We start from the raw sequence: 17,266 nt of genomic DNA, 5'->3' as shown, positions 1-17,266 counted from the left end.
ACAACAACGATCGCTGTCGCCTTTGGAGGTCTTGAACGACCAGCCTTTCATTTAACGGTCTAATACGCTGAAACGTCCAACCTAAAAACTTGCCCGGACTTCAGTCTGTCCTTCCCAGACCAAGAAGTGTCCTCTTATCAGTTTTATTTTTCCAGAATAACGTCTGGAGCACTCATTATGGAGGCATGAGAACAATCTTATCCCATCCACGACAGACACACCCATGTCACTGAGCACCAGCTCTCCTCCAACTCGGACCATATCCCTTCAAGTCTCCTCGTCCCTTGTATGGTCCCGAGTTTTTTTTTATTGTCCCGGAGTCTAGATTAGGTTTGTGTTTGTCATGTAGGGGAACGAGAATTATTTCAATGTCTCAGATCAGTTCATGTCCCGAGAACATCAAAGTTAATGGTCTGTCCTCTTAAAGAAGGGGAAGCTGTCTTGACTGTCTCTGCTCATTCGGGCAGTTCACACTTCTTCATTCTCCTTGGATTTCACTTCTTACGGAGTTTCTGAGGATTCACAATGCTGGAGACTGGGTTATATGGTTTGCCTCATTTACATTTTTTCCACCTGCCAATTGATAATATTTTCACAAAATCTCTTTAACCCTCCTCTGCCTTGCACCATGTCCAGGGTCGAGATTTCCTCGCATTTGGAGAGATCCCCGGGGTTTTCTTTGGAGCCAAGAGAGTTAACTGAAGATGTTCTGCATCTGTTTATCTTAATAGGGGAGGGAGCGGTGGGGATTGGTACATTGACGAGCAGGAGGAAATATTGTCACTGAACAGGCTCAGTGTCCAGAGGACTGTGATTGAAGGAATTTAATAAAATGCAGCACTTGTGCACAGTAAATTTACAGAATACTGCAGAAAACCGACGGATCTAGCGGTAATTGTGGAAAAAGAAACAGAGCTAACATTTTGAGAGTGATATATTTGTGATCAAGCACTCGACTTTCGAGCGCACCATACTGCCAGCGAAATTACAGCCAAAGAAGTGTTTTTGAAGAAGATTCAGATCTATTTGTTCATTCAAAAGTCAAAAAAGACAATGCTGCAAACACTCAGAGATGGCACTGGACAGTGCAGACCGAGCTTGAGGGTATTTTTTCTGCTCTGATATGCACCTGGGATAATGTGGCACCAGAAGACCTCCTCACAGCGGAAGGGGTCAATTATGTAAGACTAAGGTGTGGAGGATATTTTCTCTTGCAGAGGGTAGCAAATCTGTGAAGTTTTTTGCAACAGAGGGTTGTCAAGGCTGCATGCATGCAAGGCTGAGAAAGATAGACTTTTGGTCACTTCGGGAATCTATTGCCATAGAAATGAGGCCGAAAGGGGATTTGACGATTAACCAAATCAGCCGTGATCTCATTGAAACTTGTCGCTGACTTGATGGGTTAAATTGCTTCCATCTGCTCTAATGTCTTTAGTTGTCATTTCGAAAATGTGAACCACCATTGCAAATTAAGAAAAGCAGAAAGTTTAGAAGAGATGAGTACAGTCAAACTGAGTCAACATCATTTTTGAAAGGAAAATCACACGATGATAATCCGACAGATTTCTTTGGTAGCATGACCTGCAGACTTGGTGAAGGACGATGCTTAGTAAAGTTCATTTGAATTTTAGCAAGCAATCAATAACGGGCTATATAAAAGTCCGTTGCACAAGAAAAGGAGTTCTTGGTGTTGGGTAATAAAGCAGCATTGTCTGTCCGTTGTCTATTTAATAGAAATCACCGAATCGAGATTAATGAGCAGTTTTCAAGTTGGAAAGATATATTTAGTGAAATCCAGATTGTTCAGTCATCGGATTTAATGTTTTATCTGACCGAATGACTTGGAGGAAGTGGCAGAGTGAAATGCTGCGATACACAATAGGTGGGTGAGAATATTGTGATAAGGATGTGGAATTTTGCAAACAGGTATCGATAGTATGAGTGAGTGGAGAAGTCTTGGCAAATGCAGTTTCATGTCGGGGTACTTTTATCTGTTAATAGGTTCACAGCGCTCCATTCAATTTGCAATGTTGCAACCCCACACAAGAGCGCATTCGCTCGCTGTTGCAGATTTTGTTCACACATTGTTACCACTGTTTTTGATCATGTGTTGGTTTCTGAGTGAAAATTATTTCCACTGTACCGGAGGTGCCAGAGACACGTTTATCAATTCAGCCGAATATACGATAAACATTGTCCCTCTCAAAACGTGAGGTTCCATTCCAACCATGCACCAACCAGACGTGGAATGCAAATGGCCACATGCTCGGGGGATTGACAATAACGTCTCCATGTCAAATAGTGCTGAAACAAAAGTAACTGATTTAGAATGCTCTGAATGAAACCGAACGGAACTCTCCCTAAACTTTTCCCAATTCATTCGGAAAATGATGCTGTTGCGTGCACGTAGGTTTACTTAATGAACAGTTTATTGCTAGTAACAGGGGTAGGGTGGGGCAGGATAATGAGGTTTTCGTGTGGCTGAGATGTGATCTGGTCGAACGGGGAATTCAAACGCCCACAGAACAGAGAGAGCTGGTTGATCCAGGAACTCACTCCCATCTTCTGTTTCAGTACCAACAAAAGAAATTGCTGGAAAATCTCAGCAGGTCTGGTAGAATCTTGGAAATGAAAATAGAGTTAAGACATCAAGACCAGTGACATTTCTTTCTCCATGTCCATCTCCCTCTGCCTTACACACCCTTCCTTTTTATTGAATATCTCCTGACTTCCAACTTTATACTCAGATCCTCTTTTATTACTTCATCTCCAAACATTTTCCCAGTCTCTAAACTTATATCAGACGTGTTCCATCTCTCACCTCACCCAGTTATGACCGGAGGACTTCGAACTGAAAAACAAACTCTCTTTCTATTTCCTTAGATTCCGGATGGCCAGGGACCAGAAGGCATCGGTGGACAGTTAGAACTTTCAGCCCATCTCGTCTGCCCGACCATTCGATCATGGCTGATATCTTTCCCAATCCAATTCTCCAGCCTTCTGTCTGTGACACTCAGCTCCCCTGAATTCCGTATCCAGTATATTTCCCGGAATGGGTCTGAATCCGCCCCAACCTTCTCCACATCTGCTGGCAGCTTTTACACCGCGTCTGTGTGTGATCGAACACAGTTTCAGTCCAACATAGCAAACCCGGTCTGTTCGGAGCAAAGCATTACCCGCTGTGGGACAGATATATGGGTCTCTGGCCCCAATTGTGTTTCTGCGAGGGAGTAGTTAGCTCCTTCACCACTCACAGCAAGGACTGGTGCTTCACAATGTGGGGAGAAAGAAATAGGTACAAAAGTTTGGACAGGTTAGGTCAAGGGTTATTGTCAGCATCAGTGGAGTCCCTGCTTCAGACTCTGAGTTTGAATTGCACAGACCTGGATCCAATTCGCATTCAGGAAATAAAGATTTATTTCTCTTCTTTTGGTTTATCTGAATGAAAACTATTTCCTGCTTCCACACAGAGCACAGACCCGGATCTGCCAGAATCAATCCAGTGATTTATCGCATCCAACTGGAAGGATCATTGCGGCAGATACACGAGACACCTGTCACCGCAAATTGCCTCTAAGAATCTCGCCTTTCTCAGCTGAAACTATCTCACTGTTCCTTCAATGTCGTTTGTTTTAATTCTTGGAATTCCCTAGCGACATCATGGATGCATCTCTGTGCTGAGTACTTCCACGATTCTGTAAAGTAACTCACTATCGCAAGCTCTGGAGTAATTATGGATGGGCAGTGAAGCTGATCCCAAAGAGTGACGTGCATATTCCAGAAATTCGTTTCAAACGGCTGCAATTTCGAAATGGAAAACCGAAAGTATTCGGGAACAAGTGAGAAGTTTCGAAGGGGGAGTAGGATAAACTGAAAGTCAATGATGACTGGGAGACGTGAGGCAAGAAGTGAATGAGATGCTGTTGGTGCAAGGCTCAATGTCAGTGCTAATGGGTCAGCCCTTACTACCCACTGTCAACACCGACTCACACACCACTCCTGGTAAATTCACCACAATTACCCTGATCTTTTGGTATGAGATTCCCTCTGTGCATATTCAGGCGTTTTATCGGCCCCGAGAGGATGAACGCATCCCCTTTATCCTGTCAGATTACAGAGGGGAAGGCAATAGTTTGAAAGCAAAGCAAGAAGAGATTGCCCCTTTCGGTGCATTTTCAGTGAAGGAAGACCAGCTGTGAACTGTTCTCTCCTGCAGGTTGATATATATTCTCATCGAGCAGCTTTATTACTGCAAGGAAGTCCGAGTTACTCTGATCAAATAGTTAATTAAATACACAACGGATTTGAAGAACACCGTATGTGGCTTTGTCAGTTAAAGCATCTGGTAATAACCAGGTGGGAATGGTGTCAAATGCTCTGAAATGTTCCGTACATTGAACGTTCATTGCATAAACTTATTGTAAAAGCCGTGTTGTTGATCCAATATCGCGACAGTGACGGCTCAGCATGCTTCTTGTGTTTGAGCTCAGTCCGTTGTTATTTGGTGAGACCAAGCCCTGCCGCCTGCTGTGGACCCATGAGTCAATGTTCTATCCTGCTCATCCAACGGCGAGATTCTGTACTCTGTTCACCAATAATTTCTCCATCTCTTCTACTTTTAGTCTCTCTGTCACAGCAAGTCTTTTTTTAAATAATGAAGTGAGGCAGGAGACACTGCAGACTTGCCAGGAAATGTTGTGGTAATAACGCATCCATTGCGAGATGACAGCTCTCATTGTCTGCTGTCACCATTCATTAATTTTAGGCAAACTGCAATGACGTCATTGAAATCCTATAATTGGAGAGAAACTGCTCTTTTCTGGTCGGTTAGGAATTCTAATTACAATTGTAAATGATCATATTTTGAGTGAAGAAATGTCACCTGACCTCAGACCTAAGTGACAGAGATATTACCTGGAGACTGTGAGCCCAGTTCTACACACTCTGGCCGGGGCGGGGTGGGGGGGGGGGAGGGGTGTCGGGTTGGGGGGGAGGCGGAGAAAGCCACGAAACAGGTATACTCTCAAACTGTCACCGAATTTCAGACCTTTCCAAGAGTAGGAATAGAAATTGAGGGATATTGACAGACAGAGAGTGGGAGAATGTAGAAGAGAGTGAGATGGTACAGAGTAAAAAAGAGAGACAAATAGATAAGCATACGAAGATAGACACTGAAAACAGAAACTCTCCACTCAACGTTGTTGCTCAAGGACAGAAAGGAGAAGATAAAGATAATGAGTAAGGCCAGCCTTTCACCAACTCAGGAGAACAGCAACAGCATTACAGCCGATAAGACAGTTTTCATTTTACAGATGACGTATGTCAGCTAATGAGAGATTCTGATATGTATGCTGATTCGTGAAGTGAAACTGGCAATTACCCAGGAATTAAAACAATAAAATGCACAAGTAACCTGATTCTGTCGATATGAAAAATTAAATCTCTTTGTCTCCACGGATGCTGTCAAGCCGGCAGAATTTGTTTGTCAATTCCTGTTCTGGATTCAGAATTCCAGGATTCGCACTTATTTGTTTTACACTAGTCTAAATAGTGTTTGTGACAAACCTCCATCAATTGCCAGCACCATACAACATTCCCTGCTTTGGGAAGGCTGTCAAAAAGATAACCAGTCAGAGGAAATCTCCCATTGCCACAGCAGTAAGAGTACTGAATCCTTACCACTAGACTTACAGGGAAATTGAAATATGGCGCTGAGTGTTTCCTTAATGAATGCCCTTTTATTTTTTCATTTCTGATCATTTTAGCTGCACATCAATTTCGTTCTTTCTCCCATTCCTTTCAGCGTGGAAAAGGCCTTTCCGCCTATCTGCAGTGCAGGAGACCGGATATTCATCTACTCTAGTCCCAGTTTCCAGCATGAGGCATTACCCTTACATGTTCTGATGTTTCCAGGGTAAATTTCAATGAGATACTCCCTGTGTTTTAAATGACACAATCATAGGACTGAACTTTGACGTGGTCACACTATATGGTAATCCCCCTGAGGAAATCATCCTCATTTTCATCCACACCGGTGGACAGACAAATCCCGCGACAGCAGGAGAGATGTCAAGATGAGACCAGTTTAGCGTGCTTTACATCTGCCAGTTTCTCCGACCACCTCACCGCAGCCGGTCAAAGATTTCTGTAGCACAGAAAATGCACTTCAGCTGAACAAGTTTGCACCAGTCGAACGCAAGACCCTGACTGTTCTCGTCTTTTTTCAACAGTTGGCTCACAGCTTCAAACGCAGTTGGTGGTAGAAGTGTACACCTCCATGAGTCTCAAATTTCTCTAGAAATTTCTGCTTGCTGCACCCTGACAGGCAGTGGGTTGCAGATTCCCACCATGCCCAATTTGCCCATTTTTGTTTTTAAGCTGACTCTTCCAGTGGAAGTCAGGGAGCAATTTCCCTTCGCAATTATTGGCATTTCTACATCACCATCAGTAGGATTCGAGGCTGCATGGTTTAAGCCATATGAATTTCAATTCCATTGCCTTAACCTCTCATCCAGGACGACAGGACGACACTGTGCAATTCACTTCCCAGGTCTCTTTCCTTGTGGAGTTGAGGAAGAGTAAATCATTATTGGGTTTGTTTGAATTCATCATTTCGCAGCTTCCAAACGTGTAAAATTTCGGTGCTTGGTGAGGCTGGCTGCATCATCCTGATGGATGGAATGGGCATTCAGTTAAAATAAAAACAGAACTTGCAAGAGAACCTCAGCAGGTCTAGCAGCATTTCTGGAGAGACATTAAGAGGCAATGTTTCAGAACGTCACCAGCGCTGTGTTTTCTCCCACAGGTACTCCCAAATTGGCTTGTTTCTGCAGCAGTTTCTTTTTGGTTTCAGAGTCCCACAAGTCACAGTTCTTGACATTAATCTTGACAGCAATGCGGAAATGTCATTGTGGTTAGTCACACGATATTGTTTCCATTTGGAGAATATCTGTTGACCTCATTAGAAACCGAAACAGTGCAGCAAAGCAAACAGATGCATTAAGGGCAGCAATCGCTGTGGCCCTGGGGGCTCTTGAATCAGTTATCTTTCATTCAGCAGACTAATGCGCTGAAACGTGCAATCCAGCACATCACACGATCCTCCAAAGTAGGTGGTTACTGAAACTCAACATCAGTCTGCCCTTCCCAGAATGGCAACTGTCCTCTATCAGATGTATTTTTCCAAAATAAAGCCTGGGACGCTCATTATGGAGACATAATAACAGTCTGATCCCACTCGCTGCAGGCGTACCCATGTCACTGGGAAGCCTCTCTCCCACAACCGGGACAATCTGGGTTCCAGCCTCTCAGTTTTTGTCTGGCCCGAGCTTTTTCAATGTCCTGGAGTCCTCATATACAAAAACGAGAAATCTTTCGATGTCTCAGATCAGTTCATGTCCCGAGAACATCAGAGTTAATGTCCCGTCCCCTTAAAGAGGGAGAAGCTGTCTTGACAGTTTCTGCTCAGTCCGACAGTTCACCCTTGCTCATTCCCCTCTGATTCCACTTCCCAAAAGGTTTCTGAAGATCCACAAAGCTGGAGACTGGTTTCCATGTTTTGCCTCCTTAACATTGTTCCGCTCTCAAATGTCAATATTTCCCCAAAATCTCTTCACTATCCTCTGTCTTGCACCATGTCCGGGGATGAGAATTCCCTTTATGAGGAGAGAGTCCAGAGGCTGGTAAGTTTCACTTTGGAGCGAAGAAGGTGAACCAGAGATTTTCTGCGGCTGTTGATAATGATGTGGGAGGGAGCGGTGGGGATGGGCGCTTTGACGAACAGGAAGAGAACTTGCCACCGTCCAGGGTCAGTACATAGAGGACTGTGATTAACGGAATCGAATGTAAAGTTGCACTTTTTCACAGTACATTCAGAAACTCGATGCGTCCAACAGTATCCGTGGAAAGAGAAACGGTCAAGGTTTTGATAGTGGCACAGTTCTGATTAAGAACTCGAGGTTAAAAAATCAAATCGAACATTTCCATTTTCATGTAGGTAGAATAGTGAACAAGGCGTATGGTATGCTTTCCTTTATTGTTCAGAGTACTGAGTACAGGTGTTAGGAGGTCATGTTGCGGCTATAAAGGACATTGTTTGTTGAGATTGTTCTTTTTTCAAGTTTGAGCCCGAAATCGTCCTTTGGAAATCATTGAAAACGTATTCGGCAGAATTCGAAACTGCGTGGGGTAGTCCCAATGGATATCTAACCCATCACATTTCCCACTCGGACCTGTCTACACATTTAACTCCTGTGCTTAATACATCTTATGAAATGAATGTTTCCAACCTGAAACACCAGTATTTGGCTTGCCCTGTCCGCAGCCTGACCCCAGCATTCGCTGTCCCCCTCTCTTGGTTCAGAACGGAGTAGGATGCTGGGAGATCAAGTTGAATTACACGCGTTGATGAGAGATAATTGTGGCTCAACAGTTAGCACTGCTGCCTCGCATCACCATGGTCCCAAGTTTGCTTCCAACGTCGGGCCACTGTCTGTGTGCTGTTTGCATATTCGCCCCCTGTCTGCCTGGGTTTCCTTCCACAGTCCAAACATGTGTTCATCAGGTGAATTTGCCGTGGTAAATTGCCCATTGTGCTTGGTGCATTACTCACAGGGAAATCAGTCTGGGTGGGTTACTCTTCAGAGGGTCATTGTGGACTGGTAGGGCCGAGGGGCCACACTGGAGGGAATTTAATCCATTAAAGTGGATGGGAAGGATCCATTTTCATGTGCAGAGAGATTAATAAACATAGCAATGGATTGAGAACATAAAAACGTTGTTGTATTGGTCCAGTGCTTTCATCGCCAGCTGAGTTACAGAGGGTTACCTCAGATTCCAACAGGATCTGTACCAGATGGGTCAATTGGCTGAGAAGTGGCAGCAGGTATTTAATTGAGATAAATGCGAGGTGCTGTATTTTGGGAAAGCAAATCTTTGCAGGACTTATGCCATTAATGGTAAGATCCTTGGGAGTGTTGCTGAACAAAGAGACCTTCGAATTCAGATTCGTAGCTCCTTGAAAGTGGAGTCGCAGGTAGGTAGAATAGTGAACAAGGCGTCTGGTCTGCTTTCCTTTATTGGTCAGAGTCCTGAGTACAGGTGTTGGGAGGTCATGTTGCGGCTATAAAGGACTTTGTTTAAGCCAATATTGGAATATTGCGTGCAATTTTGTTCACCTTCCTATCGGAAAGATGTTGTGAATATTGAAAGGGTTCAGAATAGATTTACAAGGATGTTACCAGGGTTGGAGGACCTGAGCTGCAGGGAGAGGCTGATCAGGCTGGGGCTATTTTCCCGGCTGCGTCGGAGGCTGAGGGGTGACCTTCTCGAGGTTTACAAAATTATGAGGGGCATGGATAGGATTAATAGACAAAGTCTTTTTCCTGGGATCGGGGAGTCTAGAACTAGAGGGCATAGGTTTAGGGTTAGAGGTGAAAGATATAAAAGAGACCGATGGAGCAATGTTTTCACGCAGAGGATGGTACGTGTATGGAATGAGCTGCCAGAGAATGTGGTGGAGGCCGGTACAATTGCAACATTTAACATGTATTTTGATGGGCAAATGAATGGAAAGGGTTTGGAGGGAAATGGGCCGGGTGCTGGCAGGTGTGACTAGATTGGGTTGGGATATCTGGTCGACATGGACGGGTTGGAACGAAGTGTCTGTTTCCATGCTGTGCATCTCTATGACTCTATGATTCTATGTGATCTTGAAGAATATTCGCTTTTGGCAAATCTAATGTGCATTTCATGTCTGTTTGTGTCATCTGAGGTCAAGATATGAAAATGTTTCAAATACTCACAGCTGGTTCTGCATAGTGAAGACCGACCTTCGGGTGTTTATTCTGCTCTGATTTACATCTGGGAAGATGTGGGGCCTTATCACAGCGGATGGGGTCAAACATGTAAAACTGACGTGAGGAAAATATTCTCTCCTTTGGAGGATAGCAAGTCTGTGGAAATGCATCCAAAAGAGGTTTGTCAAGAATGGGTACATTCATGGCTGAGATAGACAGTTATTTAGTCAGTCCACAATCAAGGGCCACGGAGATAAGGCTGAAAAGTAGAGTTGAGGATTATACAAATAAGCCGAGATATCATTGAAAGCTGTCGCTGACCTGATGGACTAAATTGCTACTATCTGCTCTAATGTCTTTGCTGTCATTTGGAAAATGCTAGACACCATTGAAAATGAGTAAAAACTCAACGTTAGGAAGAGATGTTTGCACTCAACATGAATCAACATTATTTATTGAAAGGAAAATCACACTTGCCAATTTGCCAGATTTCTTTGCTAACATGACCAGCGGAGCTGATCAAGGGAGCTGTTCGGTATAGCCCTTTCGAATTTCTGTCAAATACTCAATTAGGAGCCATATAATAGATCATTGCACACTGAGAGAGTTCACGGTGTTGGGTAATAAATCAGCATTAACTGTCCACTGTCTACTCACAAGAAGTCACCGAATCGGGATTATTGAACAGTTTTCAAGTTGAAAACATATAATTAGTGAAATCCAGAATGGTCAGTCATTGGGCTTCAATGATTTCTCTGTCTTAATGACTTGAAGGAAGTGGCAGAGTGAAATGTGTCCGGTTCTGCTGCCGATACGCAATCAGTGAGCGGGCTTATTTTGATGAGGACGTGAAAATCTGCAAAAAGATATCGATAGTATGAGTGAGTGGAGAAACCTTGCAGTTTCATGTTGTGAGTGTGAGGTCATGCACTTTGTTAGGAATAATCAAAAGACAGACTAATATTAATATGGAAAGAAACCCAATAAAAGTGTGGTTCAGATTGTTTCCAAGAAAAGACGGAAACTAAGTCGCCTGTAAAGTAATCGATGACCAAGATATGGCTTGTCTTGTTCTATGGGCCATACGTATTTTATTGATTATATTTCTCCAAACATTCTTTACAATAGAACCGGGAGTGGGAGAGGGGAAATTAAGATCACCCATGATTACTGCCACCTTTTAGCACTCACACACAGTACTTTTTCTTGTACGTCTTATTTCTCACTCTGGTTACTGCGAGTGAGCTTGTCAACTACACCTGCTACTGACTTCTTTTCTCACTGTTCCTTATCTCGGCACAAAACACATTTTACATCCTTATTTCCTGAATCAAGGCAATCTCTAATCATTGCATAAATATCACTAAAATCTCGGCATTTCGCACGCCTTTGAATGTCATCTTCCAATATTAATTGATTCTTTACTGTGTTGTAATTGCACATGATAAGAGAAAGACAAAAAAGACATTGGTGGACCTGGGCTTCACACTCGCATTATTGAAGTTAAAACGCAGATTACTGCCCACAATACGATCATAGAAGCACTCACTTAATCTTCAGGAAGCACAGAATAAGTACAGTGTTGTAGGGCATGTCAAGAGTAGCACCAGAAACACAACAGAAATACTGCTCTGGGCTACTATTTTGTATGTATTTCTCAATGAGCAATAGACTTTTACATGTGTTCCATCAGGAGGTACTTCACACAAGGAAGTAACCAGTGCTGCAGACGGTCATACAATCCCAGTTCCAACTCCCGGGATCAGAGATACTCAGTGTCCTGCATATCGATATGCGGAACAGCTGTCCGTGGCATTTATGGGCTGGGTGAACTTTATGAATGCAGCTCGCACGTTGTCAGCCTCTTTCTCCTATATATTGTTTCGTGCAGTCCCTTGGTGGAATCTCGTCAAATACTTTGTCCTGCACTTGATGGGTCTTGGGTCTTGTGTTCTCAAACCCCAACAATCGGAAGTGAAAACTATTGATTGAAACTAATTCAATTCATAACACTCACAGGACCGCAGCGTTTCACCTGAGCTTCAGCAGCGCTGAGAATGTCATCGAGAAAGGGGAGGAAAAGGCTGGAAACCTTCTTCACAGCTCCGCTGAAAATTCCAACAACAACTCCGAGGACAGGAGCTTATAGAACATAGAACATAGAAGAATACAGCGCAGTACAGGCCCTTCGGCCCTCGATGTTGCGCCGATCCAAGCCCACCTAACCTACACTAGCCCACTATCCTCCATATGCCTATCCAATGCCCGCTTAAATGCCCATAATGAGGGAGAGTCCACCACTGCTACTGGCAGGGCATTCCATGAACTCACGACTCGCTGAGTAAAGAACCTACCGCTAACATCTGTCCTATACCTACCTCCCCTTAATTTAAAGCTATGCCCCCTTGTAATAGCTGACTCCATACATGGAAAAAGATTCTCACTGTCAACCCTATCTAAACCCCTAATCATCTTATACACCTCTATCAAGTCACCCCTAAACCTTATTTTCTCCAATGAAAACAACCCCAAGTGCCTCAGCCTTTACTCATATGATCTTTCTACCATACCAGGCAACATCCTGGTAAACCTCCTCTGCACCCGTTCCAGTGCCTCCACATCCTTCCTATAGTATGGCGACCAAAACTGCACACAATACTCCAGATGCGGCCGCACCAGAGTCTTATACAACTGCAACATGATCTCAGTACTCCGGAACTCAATTCCTCTATCAATAAAAGCCAGTACGCCATATGCATTCTTCACTGCACTAATTACCTGGGTGGTAACCTTCAAAGATTTGTGTACATGGCCACCAAGATCCCTCTGCTCATCCACACTACCAAGTATCCGACCGTTAGCCCAGTACCCCATCTTTTTATTACTCTTACCAAAGTGAATCACCTCACACTTAGCTACATTGAACTCCATTTGCCACCTTTCTGCCCAGTTCTGCAGCTTATCTATATCCCGCTGTAATCTGCCACATCCTTCCTCACTGTCTACAACTCCTCCGACTTTCGTAACATCCGCAAACTTGCTCACCCAACCTTCTAACCCCTCCACCAGGTCATTTATAAAAATGACAAACAGCAATGGTCCCAAAACAGATCCTTGCGGAACACCGCTAGTGACGGCACTCCAAGATGAACCTTTGCCATCAACTACTACCCTCTGTCTTCTTCCAGCCAGCCAACTCCTAATCCAAACCTCCAACTCACCCTCAATGCCATACCTCCGTATTTTTTGCAGTAGTCTACCATGGGGAACCTTATCAAACGCCTTACTAAAATCCATATACACCACATCTACTGCTTTCCCCTCGTCCACCTCCTTAGTCACCTTCTCAAAGAATTCAATAAGGTTTGTGAGGCACGACCTGCCCTTCACAAAACCATGCTGACTATCCTTGATCACATTATTCCTATCCAGATGTTCATAAATCCTATCCCTTACAATCCTCTCTAAGATTTTGCCCACAACAGAAGTGAGACTTACCGGCCTATAGTTACTAGGGTTATCCCTACTCCCCTTCTTGAACAAGGGAACCACATTTGCTAGCCTCCAATCTTCTGGCACTACTCCTGTAGACAACGAGGACATAAAAATCAAGGCCAATGGCTCTGCAATCTCCTCCCTTGCTTCCCAGAGAATCCTAGGATAAATGCCATCAGGCCCAGGGGACTTATCTCTTTTCATCCTTTCCAGAATTTCCAACACCTCTTCTCTGCATACCTCAAATTCATCCATTCTACTTAATTGTGACTCAGTACTCACATTAACAACAATGTCCTGTTCCTGATTGAATACTGACGAAAAGTATTCATTCAGTGTCTCCCCAATCTCTTCAGCCTCCACACGCAACTTCCCACTACTATCCTTGACTGGACCTATTCCCACCCTAGTCATTCTTTTATTCCTAACATACCTATAGAAAGCCTTAGGGTTTTCCCTAATCCTACCAACTAAGGACCTTTCATGTCCCCTCCTTGCTGCTCTTAGCTCTCTCTTCAGGTCCTTCCTGGCTACCTTATAACTCTCAATCACCCCAATTGAACCTTCACGCCTCATCTTTACATAGGCCGCCCTCTTCCATTTAACATGGGATTCCAATTCCTTATTAAACCACGGCTCCCTCACACGACCCTTTCCTCCCTGCCTGACGGGTACATACTTATCAAGGACACTCAATAGTTGCTCCTTGAACAAGCTCCACATATCAATTACACCCTTGCCTTGAAGCTTATTTTCCAGGCCACACATCCTAAGTCATGCCTCACAGCATCATAATTTCCCTGCCCCCAGCTATAACTCTTGCCCTGTAGTGCACACTTATCCCTCTCCATCACTAGAGTAAAAGTCACCGAATTGTGGTCACTGTCCCCAAAGTGCTCACCTACCTCTAATTCTAACACCTGGCCTGGTTCGTTACCCAGAACCAAATCCAGTATGGCCTCACCTCTTGTTGGCCTATCTACATATTGTGTCAGGAAACCCTCCTGCACACATTGGACAAACACTGACGCATCTAACGAACTTGAGCTACAGCTTTCCAAATCAATATCAGGAAAGTTAAAGTCCCCCATAACAACCACCCTATTACTTTCACTCTTCTCTTGAATCATCCTCGCAATCCTTTCTTCTCCGTTTCTAGGACTGTTAGGAGGCCTGTAAAAAACTCCTAACAGGGTGAGCTCACCTTTCCTATTCCTAACCTCAGCCCAAACTTCCTCAGATGGCGAGTCTTCATCCATCGCCCTTTCCACAGCTGTAATACTATCTTTGACAAGCAATGCCACACCTCCCCCTCTTTTACCCCCACCTCTGACCCTACTAAAACATTTAAACCCTGGAACCTGCAACAGCCAATCCTGTCCCTGTTCTACCCATGTCTCCGTAATAGCCACAACATCGAAGTCCCAGGTACCAACCCACGCTGCAAGTTCACATACCTTATTTCGTATACTTCTTGCATTGAAGTATACACACTTCAAGCCACTTTCCTGTTTACAGGCACCCTCCTTTGAGATTGATGCCATGTTCCTAACCTCCCTACACTCCAGGTCCTGCACCCTAAAGCTACAGTCTGGGTTCCCATGCCCCTGCAGAGTTAGTTTACCCCCCCCCCCCCCCCCCAAGAGCACTAGCAAACCTCCCACCAAGGATGCTGGTGCCCCTCAGGTTCAGGTGCAGACCATCCTGTTTATAGAGGTCCCACCTTCCCCAGAAAGAACCCCAGTTATCCAAATACCGGAATCCCTCCCTCCTGCACCATCCCTGTAGCCACGCACTTAACTGTTCTCTCTCCCTATTCCTCGACTCTCTATCACGTGGCACGGGTAACAAACCAGAGACAACAACTCTGTTCGTTCTAACTTTGAGCTTCCAACCTAGCTCCCTGAAAGCCTGCCTAACATCCTCAGCCCTCCTCCTACCTATGTCATTGGTGCCAATGTGGACCACGACTTCGGGCTGCTCCTCCTCCCCCTTAAGGACCCGGAAAACACGATCAGAGACATCACGTACCCTTGCACCTGGGAGGCAACATACCAAACGTGAGTCTCTCTCGTTACCATAAAACCGCCTATCTGTGCCCCGAACTATCGAGTCCCCAATTACTATTGCTCTGCTCTTCTCCACCCTTCCCTTCTGAGTAACGGGGACAGGCTCCGTGCCAGAGGCCTGAGCCCCGTTACTTACCCCTGGTAAGTCGTCCCCCCCACAAGTATCCAAAACGGTATACTTGTTCTTGAGGGGAACGGCCGCAGGGGGTCCCTGCACTGGCTGCTTCCTCCCAGTCCCCCTCACTGTCACCCATCTATCTGCCATCTTTCTGCTCCAAAACTCTATGGTTTTCTGTCGCAGAGAAAACCACCCTCAACTCCCGCGTGCAAGGTGAGGATACCAAGCCCTACACTATCAAGTATGGTAGTTAGAGCGAGGGCAACACCGGTCACTGTCATATGGACAGTCACAAACACACTCTTTTCATATGGAAGTCCATTCCTTCACACTCTCTTCATTTTACCATCATCCCAGATATTATTCTGATAAAACAGCTTTGCAGTGCCTCTGTGACAAGGAGACCATTGATTTATAAAGGTCAGAGAGTCTGTCCACAATAGCCGAAATACTGCCTCAACAACACTCCACAACTCCTAAACATGCTTCATTTAGTAATGAAGGCTGACATTTCATTTCCTGTCCTGGTTAATGGATGCCCTGCATGAATTCTGTTCGTGATGTGTGACCAAGGACATTCCAGTCCTTTTTGGCAAAAGCACTTCCCAACCTCTCACCTTCTAATAAATACAACATGAAAAGGAATGTATAAGTTAACAAAAAAGAACAAAGGAAATTTACAGCCCAGCAACAGGCCCTTCGGCCTCCAAGTCTGGGAAGATCCAAATGTACTGTCTAAACCTGTCGGTCAATTCCGAAGCATCTGTATCCCTCTGCTCTCCATCTACTACATCTGTCCACACGCATCTTAAATGAATCTACCGTGCCTGCCTCTACCACCTCTGCTGGCAACGCCTTCCAAACGGCCACCACCCTCTGTGTGAAGTACTTGCTGCGTGTATCCCCCTTAAACTTTCCACCTCTCACCTTGAAAGCGTGACCTCTCGTTATTGAATCCTTCACCCTGGGAAAAAGCTTGTCTCTATCCACCCTGTCTATACGCTTCACGATTTTGTAAACCTCAATCAGGTCCCCCCTCAATCTCCTTTTTATTAATGAAAATAAACCCAACCTACTCAATCTTTCTTCATAGTCAGCACTTCCATCCTCGTAAACCTTCTTTGCACCCTCCAAAAGGCGTCTATATCCTTTTGATAATGTGGCCACCAGAACTGTATACAGAATTCTAAGTGCGGCTGAACCAATGTCTTGTACAATGTTAACATGACTTGCCAGTTCGTATACTCAATACGCCGTCCAATGAAGGCAAGCAAACCATATGCCTTCTTGACTACTCAATCCACCTGTGCAGCAACCTTCAGGGTACAATGGATCTGCACTCCCACATCTCTCTGCCCAATAACTTTTCTCAAGGCTCTTCCGTTCATTGTATAATTCGCTCTAGAATTAGTCTTGCCTACATGCATTATCTCATATTTGTCTGGATTGAAAACCATCTGCCACCTTCCGCCCAGATCTGCAGTCCCTCTATATCCTCCTGCATTCTCTGACAGTCCCTTATGCTTTCTGCTACTCCAACAATCTTCGTGTCATCTGCAAACTTGCTGATCATACCAACAGTGTCCTCTTCCAGATCATTTATTTATATCACAAACAACAGTTGCCCCAACACTGACCCCTGTGGATCACCACTGGTTACCTTTCACCATTTCGAGAAACTCCCTTCAAATACTCCTCTCTGTCTCCTGTTTCTCAACCAGTTCTTTATCCACCTAGCTGGAACACCCTGCACACTATATGACTTCAATTTCTTCATTCGTCTACCA

The sequence above is a fragment of the Chiloscyllium plagiosum genome, unplaced genomic scaffold, assembly GCF_037043375.1.
Source record: "Chiloscyllium plagiosum isolate Xiang-an unplaced genomic scaffold, Cpla_swu_hap1 HiC_scaffold_42, whole genome shotgun sequence".
NCBI lineage: Eukaryota > Metazoa > Chordata > Chondrichthyes > Orectolobiformes > Hemiscylliidae > Chiloscyllium > Chiloscyllium plagiosum.
Note: the sequence above shows the minus strand (reverse complement) of the source record.